The sequence below is a fragment of the Anolis sagrei genome, chromosome 3, assembly GCF_037176765.1.
Source record: "Anolis sagrei isolate rAnoSag1 chromosome 3, rAnoSag1.mat, whole genome shotgun sequence".
Taxonomy (NCBI): domain Eukaryota; kingdom Metazoa; phylum Chordata; class Lepidosauria; order Squamata; family Dactyloidae; genus Anolis; species Anolis sagrei.
In genome coordinates this window covers 182,609,535-182,628,520 of record NC_090023.1, presented here as the reverse complement: position 1 = coordinate 182,628,520, position 18,986 = coordinate 182,609,535, and the positions used below count along the sequence as shown (strand labels likewise).

Below are 18,986 nucleotides of genomic sequence, written 5' to 3'. Positions count from 1 at the left end.
AAAATGCATGTTCCATGTTACAGAACTGACAACCCCTCCCTATCTGGGTGCTGCAAATGAGGTTGTGCCAACACTGAAGTCAACCTTCTTTGGTTAAAAAAAAAATGAAATCAACTTCCTTTGGTTAAAAAAAAAGTATGTCTATAATTTATTCCATTTAAGGGGTGTACAAGCACTGAATAACCAGTGCATTTCATCAAATGTAAATAATCATTCAGAATGGGACTCAGACATCTGTGAACCAATCTTCATATATACCCACATTCAAACCCACAAAGCAGAGAACTAATGTTGCCAAGGAACCACTTTTTAACAGGAGCTGAAGTTAGGAGTTTGCACATCAGTGTGCCTTCGTCTTTCTGTCCATGCTTAGTTAAGGGAGTAGGAGCGGAAGATAACTGTCCTCTAGGAACTGTAAGTTGCTGTTGTTAACCTTATTATTAAATGTTTTAATGGAACAGAGAATCATCAATCAATTTTTCCAATGCTCTAATTAGTCAAGTAGTATTACAAGTACTATAATGCATTTACTAACACCATTTGTCCTATATTACAACTGCCTTTCCCTCCAATCCCATCTCCATCTCACCAACCTCTCATTCCTATGTTCAGATACAGAAACCGCAATGTATTTCTAAACAAGGTAACTTTTAAGCATGTTACACTGTAAATCAACATTACAGTTCTCATGCTGTCATATTAATGCACAACTTTGTGTCACAAAGTAATCAGAAAAAGTAAAATCCAGATACTAGAGGAACAGCATCAAAATCTTAAATGAATAGTGACTTAACAAAACAGTATTGCAAAAATAGCTACATTTAAAATGCACATGAATCGCAAGAATTATCTGATGAAAAAGAGGCAAAATCAGCATTAAACACATTATTCAGACCTATTTTTAAGATTAAGGACTTGTCTACATTAAGTAGAACCCCAATATTTACAACAGGACCTCTGGCTGTCTTTATAACACACAGCAACTTCTGGTGAGTCCTGCTGGATTTTTTTTTTGTTTAAACCAATGTTGCTCCTTTTTCAGCAAAGCCAGGAATACTCTGGAGTTTGCCAGAAAATCCAGAGTATCCTAGGCACTCTGGACTTGATTGACTGTCCAGACTATAAGCTGGCACCATCACCCTTTCTGTGCATTTATCAGCACATGGAAAAGATATGGATCATGCCCATGCTGATGCCACTCCTAGCCAGACATGGAGTGCTATCCAAAAAGGTTTCAGAAGCACCCCATTTTGGCATCAGCAGAAGAGCCTGTAATGAGCAGAAGTTCACACAGACCTCCATGACTGGCTAGGAGAGGAAGTGGTGGTGACACAAAGGAGAGAGCAGAGCAGATGGTTTTCCAGGCCACCTAGACAACAGCTCTGGATTCATCACATACCGAATCAGGGCAAATTTCCAAATTTTCCAAAGCTAAACTGCATGGTGTATACATGAGCTGTAAGTAGTACTGCTCAATATCCTATCCTATTCTGCCATTCAGCTATAAAATAAACATGTTCATAACTACTTGACAGTTCCCATCATCACATCTGTCATCATGGATTCAGTGTTTTGAATGAAGTTGACCACTGAATGTGAGATTGGTCACATTCCTCATTTATTCCTAGCTTTCAATCCACAGCCCTGTTAATTACTTGTAATTGAAGGGCACTGAAAATCCGTGGCCCAATCAGACAACTACTTTCATTACAAATGGAAACCAGTGTAATTTGGCTGGTTGCACAAGCTCTCTGTGCTCAGGAAATAGGTAGCTACATTCCCCACTAGATAATGCTGAGGATCTTCCTATGATATATCTGACTCAAGATGCACTGTACTACTAAGTTAACCTATGATTTAACCACAGGACAAACACTTCTACAAACTGGAATATAAAATAATTTTAATATACTAAAGTGTAGTTCTGTCAGCTTGGCAGGGATGCAGTACCAGGAGAAATACTAATGGGATACTTGGAGAAAGGTGAACATTACTTAAACATTTGAATCAATCAATTAATTGAATATTAGTACAGGCATGCAAATGTATGAATGCACTGGAATCAGATGATCTGAAAGATTGCCTCCTATTACAGCTAAGGTCTTGGGCAAGTTATACTCCCTCAGTCTCAGAGGAAGACAAAGAAAAACTCCTTCTAAACAAATCTTGCCAAGACAACCCTAACAAATTCACCTTAGGGTCGCCATAAGTCAGCAATGATTTGCAGGTACACTGCATGAACAAATAGGAACATAAACACAGTGATAATCACTAGATGTCTACAGAGCCTCTTACCCAACTGTGTTCCCCAGGTGAGACACAGTGGGGACTACTAAAGAAATGATATTTTAGTGGCTATGGAGTCACATCCCAAAAGCACTCAGCTAGTACCTAATCACAGGCCTTTTGATTTTTTAAACATCTACAGTTATTTTTATTAATTTTATTATACTGATTTTATTGTCTGCTACTGGAATTTTTGAACTACATTATATTTTCTATAATATAATATTATTGCAAGCCATCTAAACAACTCTTAAATGGCCAGCCCAGGAATATTGTAGAAAATGACAAATGACTGCTGTTGAAAGAGTATTTGTTATAATCTTTGTCATATAATTGGCCACTAGCCCGTGCTAAGCAGTTGTCATCCAAAAGCAGATTGCATCGCCTTCTCTCCCAACACCCCCTCCCCCATACCCAACACCTACTAATGGTACTTTTCTTGAAATGCTACTTTAGGATGCAAGCGCCACAGCTGTTTGCTAAACTTTAATGTTTGTATCACCTTGCCTTAACAGAACCAACCGATCTTTAAGTCCAGAACATATGTATGAGTACAGTATCCAAAATGTTTTTACAGTATGTTTCTCCCAGGCAGCTAATAGAGTTCTGTAGTACCAGTAAAGTTTACCTTGCACTTCTTTTATGCCACAAAACAGAAAGACAAGCATGTAATGCTACCATAGCAATGATGTTTGATATGAGTAATTAACTCCCTAACACCTGACAACTGGCTGTAAGCTCTGGGTAAATGTCACAGCAACAAGAAAATGCTGCACTTACTGTGGGAGTGGACTAGTGGGCAAGATGGGAAAGAATGAAGGAATAGCAGCACAAAGTTGAGGATGGCAAACAGTAAGGCCAGAGGAGACACACAGGAATGCAGGCAGAAATGAAGCTCTCTGTTGCTGAGCTTTTCCATGTATGAGGATGTTTTTTCTCGAACATTCAATGAGACTCCATGGTATGTTGCTGTGTTTGTTCTCTTCCCCCAAGCAAAACATTATAGGCAACAAGGTATGGCCCCAATGAAATCATAATATAATCTTGTCATATTGTATCTTGGAAGTCTAAGCAGTGGTCTTACTAGATTTTCTTCTAATGAAATTACAAATAGTACATAATGGGAACACGGCAAGAAAACAACAATCCCAATTATTTCTAACTAGTTCACTACTTTTTCAGTTGTGTGGAAAAACCAAAATCAAGATTTACAAAAAGAAAGCTTCCAAATCTGAGTCTCTTTAAGTTTGCACTTATTATGGCAGAAACTGATCTTCAGTATAGAAGGGATCGATTTTTAAAAGCCAAATAATATACCCTGAAGGCACCAGATCTCACCTTATCTTTGGAAGCTGAGTTGTTGGGGGTTTTGTACCCTGCTTTTATCTATTGGTCAAAATTGAAAACGGCCCACAACCTTAAAACAATGCCTCAAACTTTTTAAACAGGGGGCCAAGTCACAGTTCCTCAAACTGTTGGAGGGCCAGATTATAATTTGAAAAAAAACATGAATGAATTCCTATGCACACTGCACGAATCGTATTTGTAGTGCAAAACACACTTTAAAACAATACAATAATTAAAATGAAGAACAATTTAACAAAATATAAACTTATTAGTATCTCAATGGTGGGCTTGCTTTTGGCTGATGAGATAGGATTGTTGTTGTTGTGTGCTTTCAAGTCGTTTCAGACTTAGGTTGACCCTGAGCGAGGGCCGGGTAAATGACCTTGGAGGGCCGTATCTGGCCCCCGGGCCTTAGTTTGAGGACCCCTGCCTTAAACCTACAAAATATAATTACAATTACAAAAACAAATCTGTTAAAAATGCCTTGAGTAAGTAAGTAAAAACTGTTAAAAAAACTATTGAAACACTATACAGCACCTCATGGCTCATTTCTGTTTTAAAAGCTTGTCTGAATAAAAAGATTTTAGCTTGCCCCAAAAAGGACAATAGGAAGGGGGTCATTCTGGCTACTCTGAGAAGGAAGTTCCAGTGCCAATGGGCATCCATGGAGAAGGCCCTTTCTCATGTTCCCATCAACTGTGCTTGCAATAGTAAATTTTATTAATTAGTCCTTAGAACATATCACAATACCAAACCAAACTAAAAGGCTTGATAAAATGCTTGCAATGGTGATGGGACTGAGAGAAGAACATCTCAAAAATTTGGGCAGGTTCATACAGGGAGATATATTCTACCAAATAGCCAAGACCTGAGCCATATAGGACTTTATAGATCATAACAAGCACTCTCAATTATGCCTGGAAACAAACAGGAGAGTTGTGAACTCATTGTAGCCATTCCCTCCCCGGCAAAAAAAAAGCAAGGCTAGTACAATGATTGGTTTAGTACTTAGATAAGAGACCATAAATGAACATAAGGTGCTTTAAGAGTATATTTCAGAGGAAGGGGCTGGCAAAATAATCTCTTGATATTCCTTGCCTAAGAAAATCATATGAAATTAATGGAGTTGCCAAAAGTCAACAGGTGACTTCAAGACACATACACATTCATATATTTTACATATGGGAATTTATGTATAATTTATGAATAAATGACTATCAATTTAATTAAGGAAATAATTCATTTATTGAGCTTCTAGAAAAAAATAGATTAATCTGATGTCAATGGCTACATAAAGTATGTCTTTGCATTATTTCTGGCATGTTCCATCAATGCAACTATGTACTTTAAGAAGTTCAATGCACTCCTCCTCCTCCTCCTCCCCTCCCCCACTTAATAAGTGACAACAACGTTATTTGAAGACTTGCCACTTATTCAGGACTGGTGATAACTAACAGCAAGTCTAATTACTTTAGGACATTACCCACAGGATGGAACAAAGAAATGCCATAGAATGGCAATGGACAGATCAGGATAACACAACATCAGAAAACAAACATTCTTATTTCAGGAATTATAAAGTTTAACTCCAAAAGAACTTATCTCCAGGAAAATATGGTGTACATAAACTTTAATAATCTGTTTTTTTTTTCTCAATTACTCATTACCTCTGCAATAAACTCTTTGAAAGTGGCAAGAACTACTGTTTACTTTTGGAGGCAAGTATACTAGATGTTTCAAAACAGGAAAGTCCCTATGTCAGCCTTTAACAACAATAAAAACTATGATCTAGCTGGGCTGTTCTAAGAACATTGGGTTTTTTATGTTAAAATTACACAGTATGTACAAGACAGGGCCTGCCAAAAAGTCTGGCATTAAAATCCTGTGTACACTTTTTTGGATACAGGTAACTTTGAACTTAATGGTACTTTCCTTAAACATGTCACAGGATTTATTCATTATCAGCATGGGATGATCTGATTTAGAAAGAACACAGGAGTATTTGTCTGGAAGCAGATCCCTTTCAATATATCTTGTGTCATTTAAAAGAAATCAAACAGCTAAAAAAAGACATGGCCAAATACATAACTGAAGATCTGTTATAAGTGTACAGAACACTTAAGTTCCTCATCCACTGTTTCCTCTAGTATAATGTAATGAGCAGTGGAAAAATGTATCTGTAATTATATTTTTGATAATATCTGCAGTGAAGGTAGGTAGGTAGGTAGGTAGGTAGGTATTATTGAAAGGGGTTATGCCCGAGGGGACTAGTATAAATTTACAGAAAAGGCATGAAGGAAATGGAAAGTTATTTAATTATTTGCATGTAATTATTGGGGAAAAAGACTCCACAGAATATTTCACAATAGACATAAGAACCAAAGATGTTAAGGATCAAGAATTCTTAAGATATCACAAATGCATCCATGTTAGAAGAGCTTGATGACATTCACCCACATAAGTTAGTTGCTCTCTTAAAACTATTACCAACTGTGTGTGTGTATAGGCTTGTGGAAAACTGCTACTGCCCCAAAAGAAACTATGAATAAAAAAGTAGTGTCGGTATTTTGGGGGAAAAAGTGAAGCAGAAAGAAGTTACAGTTTGGCTTCGATACTGTGGAGGATGTTTCAGGATAATTGTCAGAAGGTTAACAATAAACTGCATCAATCCAAACCCATTGGCTTTTTTTTTTTTTTTAGTAATATGACTGATTAGGAGAGTAATTTACCGAAAAATCTTTACTAGGTCTTCTGACCAATGTCTCCATGACAACCTCAAATGAAATGCTGAGAAAGAAAGAACATATTGAAAAAAGAATAAAAATTAGTTGAAAAGTAACACAAAGAATCTGGTAAAATAGATCAATATCAAATTGGGAAGAGGCACCCAGCAGAGCACTGTTGGGTTCCTTTATATATTCTATCAATGGTTGTGCTGAAAGGGTTGGCAATACCTTAATTATATCATGAGCAATCGAAATCAGAGATATTGCAAACACATTATAGGAAATAAACTCAAGTATGTTTCAAAGGAGAATTAGTTATGGAACATTTTAATGAGAAAAAAGGGACAGTTGGATCTTTGAAATAAAAAGTCATATAAGTAGAGCGCAAGGAAAAGCAACGAAGAGAGAATGGACAAACACAATACATTTACAAAGTGTAAATGGCTAATCTAAAAATTCTCAAATAAATTTACAAAATCTTAATAGATAAACTGAGTCTGAGTCAAATGATATGGTGACACAAAAAATGCCCAATGCCGTTGCAATTAACCATACCACACTAATCAGCCTATAATAAAGATCTAATTTGTGTTCACTGCTGGGAGGCAGAACTCAAAACTATGGAGGAAGGGATTTGCAACATAGTAAGATCAGTTGAAAGGCCCTTCTAGTTCAATTAGCTGTTTCTAATATTGGACACAAGAAACTTGTGTGCCCTACTTATTCTAAGAAAGTATGTTCCTGTTTTTAATAATTATCTCATATTAGTAGTTCAGTTTCACAGTTTTACAGGAGGGGAAACAAAAGCTGACAAATTTATCCTTGATTACTTTTTTCTCATATCAACTTGAAGAGACCTAAAATTTAAGAAAGAAGAAAATTTAAAATACAAAAAAGTTGACTTATTTTAAATATTTGGGAAAAAATGCTAACTGTAAGACGGCTCAATGGAAGATATTGAAGATTTCCATTGGAAGTTTTCATGGCACGTTTAACAAGACATGTGAAGTTGCTTTTAGGGTGCGCTTTAGAACTGTCCAAATTTATTGGATCCAAGATTATATGGGAACATGAACGCGAATCAGGAACAACAAAACAAAATGGCTGCTGTGGTGGGTGTAAATTTACTATGATCAGCAAATGTACTGTTTACTGCACTATTTAACACACCAATTTCACAAAACACAGAATCAATGTTTTTGTTCCAACAGGATAAGCACTTCACGGAAAAGCTTATCGCAGAGCAAACTTCAATACCCCCCCCCCCCACGTACAAGACATTTGATCCTAGTGGTGATAACTCTCCTAACTAGTTACCATTATGAATCCTCTTGAATCCCTTTTCAATGCCTAAATTTACAGCCTCCATTAGTTCTTGTGTCAGTTTGTTCTATAGCTTAATTATACACAGTGAAGAAGTATATACTTCCTTCTGTGCTGGCTCTTACCATTCTACTTTCACACCAGGTTCTACTATTATGAAAAAGAGGGAAAGCTTCCACTTTCTTCCTATCATACAAACAGACCTTTATCATTTCAACACTCAAACGTTACAATATTTTGTCGCAGGAGTGTTGCTCCACGCTTTGATCTTTCTAGCTGCTCTTCTTCCACTTTATAATGCTCTAGTTCTTGTGTAATCCCAATAATTTTATGTACTACACACGTAAAATGCAACCTGGATTTAGAAAACAGCAGTTTTCTTTTCAATACTTTTTCTAACTGTATCAAATATGGACACCCCCTTCCAGACCCGTAGCCAGCATTTTGATTCGGGGGGGGGGGGGCTGAGTCTGAGTGAAAGAGGGTTTACCCTAGCAAAACTTTTGTATTATTACCCCAATACCCCCATGCATATGGGATATATTGAGTATGGTGATCAGATCATGATATGAATAGACATAACAGTTTAAATAATGCACCAGTAAGGGCTTCTCATGGACCACCATGAGAATTTGGGGGGGGGGGCTGAAGCACCTCAAGCCCCCCCCCCGGCTACATGCCTGCCCCCTCCCTATTTTTGTGCCAATACTTTGAACAAACTATTCACATCCTGAAATGGAAACAAAAACTACGAATGAATAATAAAAACTCTTACACCTCCACAAACAACTGCACAAACACCCACCAAAAAGATAAAGAACACAGAAAAAGTCTGACAAATATACTCACACATTCAACAGTCACAGGCAGAAGGGCCAACATATTTTTCAGACTCCCCAACTAGCTCCGCATAGCCTTCCACATGTGTCAGCCAAGGAGCAGTATAAGACTAGTGCTTTGCTTTTTATACCATGCAAATGCACAGGCACTGCTTTGGAGACCCTAGGAATAAGAAGTCCATCGACTCTTTTTCTGACAATAGCAGAAATACTGTAAGAAGTCTTGATGAACATTAATTATGCACAATGCTGAAGAAAATTAAATCCAAGCATTTTGTAAAGGAAAAGCAGTAATTTATGTGACTGCACCAACTACAAGGCAAGTCATGGCAATGTGCAATTAGTGTAAGAATAAACACCGAATTTATTGCCATGCGAAAATATGATAATCTCTTCAAAATAATTTGGGTTAAAATTCACCAGTGTTTATTTGTAATATTTTTGGCCTATTTTTGTTCAGAAGAATGATCTGCATATAAAAAAGAGTGTGTGGGGAAATCAGGCATCACTATAGTGGACTTGTCACTACAGGCAGCCCTCAAATTACAAACAGGATAGGTTCTCTAAGTTTGTTCTGAACCTGAATTGGATTATGTCAGAACAGGTACATTTTTAGTGTAACTCCAGGATATCTCCCTTTCCCCCTCCCTATATATAGTGCAGTGGTTCTCAACCTGTGGGTCCCCAGATGTTTTGGCCTTCAACTCCCAGAAACCCTAACAGCTGGAAAACTGGCTGGGATTTCTGGGAGTTGCAGACTAAAACATCTGGGGACCCACAGGTTAAGAACCACTGATATAGAGTGTGTGTGGATAGCATACGGAAGGGTTAACATTCCTGTCATGTTGGTTTTGCTGTCTGTGCCCCAGTTCAGAAGATTTCACCTCATTTTCTGTCCCTGTGTGAATTGGATTTTGAAAAAGAAAACAAGGATTGGGAATAAAGCTCCAGTTGGGACACCTTTTCCTTATAACTCTTTCAGTTATGAACTTCCCATTTGATGGGTAGATTTCTCTCACTTTCTGTTGTCTCACCCCCATTCTTAACTATTAGTCGTATGTAGGGGGGTAGATTTCTTTCACTGCCTGTTGTCTCACCCCTATTCTTAACTATGAGTCATTCGTAAGGTGGGTGTTTGTAAGTCGAGGACTGCCTGTATTCAATTAGAGTGTGTACATACATATAAGGAAACTAAAGGAAACTACAGCCTAATACTGTCCGCTCAATTAAACAAAAACATTCACAACTTAAGTTTACTGCAATAGCAATTATTAAGTATGATATTTTCAAAGTAGTGTAGTAAAGCCACATAGAAAATAGCTGAATGTTATATCTAAATGCTAAAATGACAGAAATACTTTGGTCCTTCCCCTTTACACAGAGCCTAACAAGTCAACACAGAAGTACCGGTACGTCCAGATTAATTCACAGCCATTATTTCTAGATGTGGGTATGGGACTGCAGCCTAAAGTAGGCTTACTTCAAGTTGGTAGATTTACTTCAACTAACTATTACAGTACTTATGAAGAATTTCAAATGTATTCAATGAGACATAACGATCTAATCTGTTGAGCTGCATTTTAGCTTAGCTCCTTGTAGGACAAATTCCAGAATATTAGAGCAGGAATATAAGCCTTGCATCTCAAAAGTTAAAATTTAATTAATAAGACCGGATATATTTCAAATTTAATAAATGTAAGTATTCCAAACATATTAAGAGTTCTACATTACAAGAAACACAAAGGACCTATCAGTTTCATGATGTTGGGCAGCATATAAAGGACTTTTCAAGGTTCAAAGCAAGAAGAAAACCCCAATTTGGCATTGGCATTTATCTGAATTTTACACCAGGTTCTTAAACCAACTATGTCACTACAACATTTATCAAAGCAGCAATAAATCAACAACTTCCTTCTGAAATATTAGAAAAGACACCAGAAAAAAATTACATCTCCTAAGCCAAATCGGAATTATTTTCATTCATTATTCATTTTGAATAATTTATTTTCAAAATTATTACTTTCTATGAAATGCATGGAAAATATTAAAATACAATTTTCTACATGAAAAGATGTATTTGGCTATAAATATTCTTAAGAAATGTAACATATGTACATTTTTCTGTTTAAAACATGCAATCTGTTAAAGATACTCAGCTAAACTACTTACTTTTTCATGATTTTTATTCAAAGCTCTCCTAACATTAATTTATATGCTAAAACAGCTCACCTTTTAGTCTCATGAGCCAACTTAAACAACAAAAATAACTACCATAAATTGCATCTACACAAGAAAAATCCCTTCCACCCCAAAGCATGAAAATCATGCATTACTTAGAACTGAGTTGCTTGATATTTGGTGCACCCTGAATAATTCTCAGTCAAATGGTACTAAATAGCTGGGGTTTAAACCCATAGGTTTGAATTTGTCACTACAAACACGACAAAGGGCAGCAAAGAACATATCCATCATGAACAATAACCACAGCATTTTAGCGACACACACTGACATACAGCATTCCTTTACAAGAACCGGCATTCTATAGTGGCTCCTAGACTGAAATTCATGTTACCCTCTCTGTTGTCCTTCTACTGACAGGTAGACCTTTTAACTAAAACAGGCATTTAACAATTAATATTCTTGTGAGGAAAAATATTTTATTGGGATGTGTCCACTCCATTTTTATTCTTACAATATTATTTAAATTGTGTTCTACAGATTTAAATATTGGTATCCTTATATTACAATATATTATTATATTAATAGTTTTTAACTTTATTATCAGGTTTTCAGCTGCTCCTGGTTTTCATCTTTTTGTAAGCTGCTAAGAGTCCCTTGTCAGAAGAAAAACAAGATATGAAGAAATACTGTAAATAAAATTACTGGAGTCCAAACCACTAAATATCAAAGGAATTGGTCTTATGTTTTCATTTATCTGCATTAGTAAGAATCAAGCTTGTAAGAAAGCCATTCAGTAACTTTCTGGAAAATTCAGATAAATATCAGCTTTAGAAGAGGATTCTCTTTGTTTTCCTTGCAAATGTGATCAGATGCAAGTAGATGATGTTGCCAAACTTTGACATTGCCAATGATGTGTTATTTTTAACCAGAAACTATATAGCCTGGAAACACTGTTAGGGTGATGGCTTAATTTGTCTACCGTGCCTCTGCAATGTGAGGATTGTATTATCCAAAACTCTCACATCAAATACAGCCCATCTATTTTGATATCACAGAACTAAATCAACCAGTTGAGAAATCACATTACAAATTCTTTTTTTGTGTACTATAATGTGATGAACACTGGTTCAAGAAACAAGACCTACATAAGTATATATGTACCCATACACAATTTTCCAAATATGGGGTCATTATATAGCTAAAATGGCATTGTCCAAAAAAAATTGCAATTATTATCAACATGCTAGTAAAAATTCCAAAAAAGGAAAAGTCTTATTTACTACAATTCCAAGTGCCTTTTTTCTACTGCAGGAGATTATAGTTATTCTATCAGAAAAGATTACAATCGCAAAAGCCATTATGATGTAGCTAATAGATATCTGACATGCAGGTGCAAATAAGTGGCTTCAAATGCTGTTCATGAACTCCTTTAATAGCCATATGCAATACTTCTTAGCCGAATCTATACCACTGAATCCCAAGACTTTTGGAAGCAGGAACAAAAATATGTTTAAATTATCAAGTAGCAAAATATTATGGAAGATAGACAATCATGCAATAATGACTGAGTACTTGATATAAATGGATTTTAAGATCTATCAGTATAGTTGAGTATGCTCACAAACATTCTTACTAGCCAATCCAAATGTCAATTGCCAAAACAGAACTAAGAAGGTCTCTTAATAGAACACCCCAAAAGACATCTACTTTAATATGAAAGAGCTACTGACTTTTAAGTGGATTTAGCATAATTGCACAATGCCGGCACTTAGCAGTGTGATGTGGGCTTTAATAAGTGCAACTCAAATCATTGTAGAAATATTTTATGAATTTCTCAAAGCAATAATTGTCATTGCATTTTAAAACTGTGTAACATTAAAAACAAAGTGTCCTTTCCTGGGTGAAATCATTATGACTGGAAGCTTTCTTCATGTTTATGCCATAAAATACAGCCAATGAGAGGCTGTGTCCTATGTAGTCCAAGTGGACTTTCACTGCCATATACATCAATCAACTCTCCTCACTGTTCATAATAATGTTAAGGGTCCACAAGGAGCTGAAGACCAAAAGGAAAATCTATTGTAGCAGGGATGTCCTTCCATTTCCAGATGGGAATAATTAAATACAATGCTATGTAAATCTTACTACAAGGTACATCTAACAAATGGACAGACTCCTCTCATTAGCAGAATAAAACAAGATCCAGAGGAGAGCTGTTGGTGCAGGAAGGGAATCAAACAATTATCTTCAGATTCCTCCTTCTTTGATTCCTCTTTCCAATGTCATATCCCAAATGTTACAAGGAATCCACCCACTAAAATTAGAATTTGGCAACACTGGGAATTTAAATTACCATCAAAAAATAATTATTATACTTTTTTCCCCTGCACAAGCAATACACCCTAAAGCTTTCAATTTCATTCATTAAATATCCTATCTTTCTCCCAATATGGGACCCACGGTGGCCTTTCATTGTCATGCCTTTGTTGACATTGCTTCTCCAAGGCAGCTTCCAAGAATGCTAAATCAATATTTAATTGTGTAGTGGGATTACTAACGCATGCTTCTGCTTTCTTCATGCCACCATTTCTATTTTTGAAATCTTATTCATTTTCAATCCTCAATTCTTAGGAATTGTGTGAGGAATTCTGTCTTCACGTGTACACTATCTTTCTTGAACTATTTGCAGTTATCTGAAACACAGTAAACTTATTCACATAGTTTAGAATTGATTTCTATTGTGCTGCTTTATGTAAAAATAAATGACATGAACTATGAATCCCAAAAATTTACTTAAACAATAGCTGCATCTCCTCTTCACAAAGAGAGTGGGAATAAAATTTGTCAGTTACTGTAAGATGAAAGCAGCTGACATATGAACTGTATATAATAATATATTAACATCATGGTATTAGCCTCTATCTTCAGAAATTCCCAGTCTACAACTCCTTCTATTTTGCAATCATTATAGCTAATTATGGCATAATGGGGCTTAGAGTCCTACAGTTGTTATCCTAGGTTGGAAAGGGCATTTAGATAACATAGCTTCTAAAAGAAATAAAGCACAGAATCGAGAAATATTTAAATTGTGATATTTTGAACTAAATATCTTGCATTTAAAACTAGAGGAATAGCACTTACTCCATTTTGGGCTACCAAAATGATCAAAGGGTTAGACACCAAGCCCTATAAGAAGTGGTTTAGGGTGCTGGATATGTTTAGGCTGGGAGGAGACATGACAGTCATGATTTCAAATGATGTCACATCGAGTAGTCAGGCTTGTTTTATGCTCCTCTAGAAACTAGGACACAAAGCAATGGATTCAAATTGCAAGAAAAGAGATTCTAACTAAAAATTAGGAGAAACCTTCTAAGAGCAGTGGTATATGCTCCCCCAAAGTGTAGTGGCAGTTCCTTCTCTGGCGGTATTTTAAACAGAATCTAAGCGAGCACCTATCAGCAGTGCTTTGATTGTGTTCTCCTGCATGACAGAATGGGATTAGACTGCATGGTCCTCGTAGTCTCTTCCAACTCTATGATGCTGAGACCTTCACACCTGGAGAGTCACAGGAGTCCCACCCAAAGCTAAAATAATGCTTGCTTTTATTAATACATTCTTTCAATTTTCACTCAGAAATTCTATTAGCATTCCTACTCACATGTGGCTGCAAATAGACTTCAAAAATTAAAATGCAACACAGTGAACTCTTGGTATCCACTGAGGTTCAGTTTCAGGAATGCTTGTGGATACCAAAATCCAGGGATGCTCAAATTTTATTATATAAATTGGTGTACGAATATAACACCCCTAACATAAATTGGCAAAATCAGGGGTGGGTGGAATATTTTTAGGAGAGAGGTGCCTATTTTCAAGTAGTGGATATGGAAGGCAAAATGGTTAAAGATGTACAAGCAAAAGTACAACACATGTACACCCATGGAATTCAAAGTTAAATACTTTATATCTGTAATTTAAAAAGATATTTTGTCGCACAGCTGAAAATGATTTGTCATTGAGGCCTTGGGAGACTTACTATCAGCCAGAACATGCAATGCTATCCAGGTGGACCAATAGTCTCACTTTGTATTGTCAAAATATGTACAGTCACAAATGCATAAAAATACTAAGACTTGATTAGTTGTATTGTTTTACACTCCAGTCACTGGTAACTTACATACAATCATTAAAACACAGACCATATCATTACTGTTGGTACAGGTTGAGCATCCTTTATCTAAAATTCCAAAACACAACAAAATAAATATATATATTCACATAGGTGGCTGCAGTAGTGAAGCATTTTGGATAAGGGATACTATACCTGTACTGTTAACCACTATAGACCAAAAGAATACCGAGAGTTATGACTTAACTGTGTACACAAGAAAGGCTTGTTAATTTTTAACTTTATGCTTAGTTTGCATAACCTTACAAATACACACATTTTAACTGCAAATTTCAGGTGCAGAAGTCAATCAATTCCAACTTAATGGGACACTATTTCACAGCTCTTGGAAGACTACAATTCAGAAATGTAAAATAAATTAATTTCACTATGAATCAGACATTCAATGGCTTACTTTGCCTTATATATCAAACTATGATCACATAAAAAAGGGAATTAACCAATATAATTTTAGCAATACAGGAGCTTAATTAATAAAACTGCATAATTAAAAGCATATTTTGTCAACTGCCTTAAAATCTATTATTTTAATAAAATCTTTCTGATAGTTGTATCTAGAGGTAAAATATACAATTGCACTGTCATTTGCATATTAATGCATAGACACTTTTCTCACAAAGTAATAACACTGCTAGGGGAAAATGCAACCTTCACAAACTAAAACTACTCCTTATACTAGGTTATGTATCTTAACATGCTTTTTGTGAAAGAAATCGTACTACATGCAGAGGCTTACTTCCAAGAAAACATCTTGTCTTAATCTGATATTTGAACTGCAGAATAAATATTACTTTCATGGTCTAACAATGCCCCCTTCACTTCAGAAAAGAAAATATACATATACTATACAGAACTTACTACATAATATAAAATTGTTTATATGAAGACTTTAATTTGAAACAAAAGTTCAAGACATTGAAGGTAAATTGATTTACATAATTTCTAGGTTTTCATCAAGTTCCACTGAAAACAACTGAATTGGGTTTCTAATAATTTAATTCAAAGCAACTTTTCTGAATAAAGTTTCCTGTGTTTAATTTCACAGTAAAACGATAGGACTCCAATTATCTATTTTTATTGCCCCATTTGCCTTTCATATCACATAAGGTCTTGCCTTGCACATCACATAAGGTCTTGTTCTCACAGTCCCAGGAAATTTAAGTAGAAAGCATTTTTCCCAAAAGGCAAAAAGTGAAGTATTTCCACGCTACATCTGAGGAAATGTCAACATCACAGCAGTTAAAATCTCCAGGCAATTAATTCCAGAAATATAATTCATTAAGATCAATAAATAAAATATTTAAATAATCTTTCATCTCTTTAGCAATTTTGCCAATTAATACATTATGACTGTATATTAAGTATCAGATCTAAAAACAAACTATTGCTGAACAACTCATTTGTACTAGTTTACCTAATCTAGCAGCACAATTCTAGCTACGTTTACTCAGAAGTAAGTCCAAATTCATGACCCATGCAGACGAATCGTACACATTCTAACTGGAAAAAAGTAATTTTCATTACTTTTCATTATATTTCTAAAATCTTATCGATCAAATATCAAAAATCCTATCAAACATATAATCAATATTCTTACAAAAATAATTTTATCACTTTTATTCACTTGTGAAGTCATCTCCCATATTCTATCATCCCAGTCCACTGAATACAAATGAGTCAAAACATAAAACCGTAGTGCAAATGTGGGAAATCAATCAGTAAATTAAATTCAAAATTTTAACAAGTTAACCCTTCCCCTTTTAAAGGAGGAAAGTGTACCAGTTAACAAAAAGGGGGCATTGGTGTTATATTATGTAGCTATAAAAAAAATACCTTAATTGGGGGGGGGGGGCGCAGTTGCTAAACCTAAGTGTCAAAGATGGGAGAAGCCATCAAATGGTATAAGGCTATTCTGCATGCAGTTCTGAACAGGTGAATCTCCCAGAATTGAAACCAAGAACAAAAGGATATTCTTCTTTCACAGAATCTTAGCATTTTCAAAAATATACCTATGAAATCACGTATTTCATTACTTATTCTAATTATTAACCTGTTAACTGACAAAAGGTCTTTTGCTTTCAATTAGCAGTAACTATGTGTTCTAAGTATTATTTAAGACAGTGACATCACTACTATACTACACTATACAAACCCAATTTCCATGGAGGAATGATATAATTCAAGAGAGCCAACCCCACGCATCTTTAAGTACAGAGTTTAAGGCATATTAATGTTATATCTATATGATTTTAAAATATCATGGAGGATCAATTTCCTGTTCTAGTTGTTAGGGGTGTTATTATTCATCCAAAAATCAAATACTGTACTACATGGATTTTTAAATACGTAATCTTTCATCTACACGTATTTTAAGTATTTCCCACATCAGCTGACACAAAGAACCTATGCACATGTGAAAATTGGCTACACATCCAGCATTAAATTTATAAAAAAAGAATTATGGTTAATTCCAGATTCTACCACTTAACAGGAAAAAGTTACTGAAATAAAAAATACATTTTAAAATCTTATTTGAACGTCAATAGGTATATCTTTTCAGAAAAACATGAACATCCACAAAAGAAGAATGGCAAAACAACCACTTCATTGTCTAATTCCAAATCAACAGCAACATCTTGGCAATCATTTGCTGCCTATAAAATATACTCTGATCGACATGACACTATTTAGTATCAATTTACTACTGAGGTATCCAATTGCACAAAATGCCAAATCTTACTACAGTCAATACCCATGGTCATATCTTCCCACCCCCAATCTGCAGCCAGGAAATGAGGACTATGCAAACTGACCTATAGTGTGCATTTTTCTATACCACAATAAGAAACATTTTCCAGAAGACAAAGGCATTGTGGTGCGCCTAGATCTTTTGTCACTGTGACCGATAAAAATCTTACACACACACACACTTACAATTGCCATCATAAATACTGCCGCAGCAGATTATCTGAGAGTTACGGAAAAGAAACATATTAGATAATAGCTGCAGGATTCTGATGCAACAGCTGTACGTGCACAACTGATTTACACTGGCATTTCATTTCTACCTTCCCTGTGCCAGGCCTAGGCCTCAGCCTGCCAGAGTCTCTCGCTTCTGCAAATCGGAAGAGGGAGAAAATCACTGCTGCTTTTCAGCAAGAAACATGGGGCTGGGAAAGGGAACCAAAGTAGCAGGGGCCTTTAGGTTGAGGATGAGTGTAGGGTACATCTATATTGCAGAAGGAGCGCAGTGTGACACTACTAAAATCGCTGTGGGTCAAGTCTGTGCACTCAGAGGAGTCACCGTTTGCACACTTTGGCAGAGAAGGCGAAGGGCCCTTGCACACAGCCAGATTTATCAAGGCAGATAATCCACAATATCTGCTTTGATATTCAAGTTCAACGGGGTTTCTATACATCTGTGCGGAAGGGGCCTTAGAAAATCCAGTTCAAAGCAGATTTTGTGGATTATCGGCCTTAATATTCTGGGTTATATGGCTGTGTGGAATGATGCCTCCCATGAGTTCTGATGTCAAACTGCACTCATTCTGCAGGGTAGATGCACTCTGCCCTGGCTCGACGGTATAGGATCTCAGATGGTGTAGTTCAGCGAGGTATATTTGGAAAGCAAAAGAAACTGTAGAACAGCAGCTCTGAGTCCCCTTCTGAGCTGCTCTGTGTCCCCTTCGGGGTTGAAATAGGGTAGGGTAAAAATGCAGTAAGTAAAAAAAAAAAACTCCCAACAAGCCATCACAGTTAAAGCGGTGTTACACCGCCCTCCTTCCACAGTGAAGATGCAACCCTTGCCAAGAAATGCTCTGATTTGTAGTAAGGCGCCAGAGAAGACCTTGGGCCCTTCCTCAGAGCCATATAACCCAGAGTATCAAGGCAGAATAATCCACAGCATCGGCTTTGAACTGGGGGCCCTTCCACACAGCTGAATAAAATCCCACATTTTCTGCTTTGAACTGAAATATATGGCAATGTGGGCTCAGATAACCCAGGGTCCTTCCACACCGCTCTATATCCCAGAATATCAAGGTGTAAAATCCCACAATATCTGCTTTGAACTGGGTTATCTGATCCCACACTACCATA

The 18,986-nt window shown here is 36.1% G+C and overlaps 1 protein-coding gene across 1 annotated transcript in view; it reads right to left on the bottom strand.

Annotated features, from left to right (window-relative positions):
• PTEN (phosphatase and tensin homolog) overlaps positions 1-18,986 on the bottom strand; it is a 61,771-nt gene that overhangs the window by 38,464 nt on the left and 4,321 nt on the right. The gene's annotated exons all lie outside the window — the stretch shown is intronic.